The following is a 678-nucleotide window of genomic DNA, read 5'->3' on the forward strand; positions in this document are numbered from 1 at the left end:
ACACGACACAAAGGACATGACACAGAGGACACAACACAGAGGACACGACAGAGTGGACACGACACAGAGGACACAACACAGTGGACACAACACAGAGGACATGACACAGAGGACATGACACAGAGGAGACACAACAGAGGACACGACACAGTGGACACAACACAGGAGACAACACAGTGGACACAACACAGAGGACACAACACAAAGGACACAACACAGTGGAGACAAAATAGAGGACACAATACTCAGAGGACACAACACAGGACACGAAAAAAGTACAACACAGTGGACACAACTCACAGGACACAACACAGAGGACACAACACAGGACACAAAACAGAGGGCACACAACACAGTGGACACAACACACAGAACACAACAGAGAGGACACAATACAGTGGACACAAAACAGAGGAAAATACACAGAGGACACAACACACAGGACATGACACAGAGGACACAAAACAGAGGACACAACACAGTGGACACAACACACAGAACACAACACACAGAACACAACACAAAGGACACGACACAGAGGACACAACACAGTGGACACAACACAGTGGACACGACACAGAGGACACGACACAAAGGACATGACACAGAGGACACAACACAGAGGACACGACAGAGTGGACACGACACAGAGGACACAACACAGTGGACACAACACAG

This window comes from Austrofundulus limnaeus, unplaced genomic scaffold (assembly GCF_001266775.1).
Source record: "Austrofundulus limnaeus strain Quisiro unplaced genomic scaffold, Austrofundulus_limnaeus-1.0 Scaffold703, whole genome shotgun sequence".
Taxonomy (NCBI): Eukaryota; Metazoa; Chordata; class Actinopteri; order Cyprinodontiformes; family Rivulidae; genus Austrofundulus; species Austrofundulus limnaeus.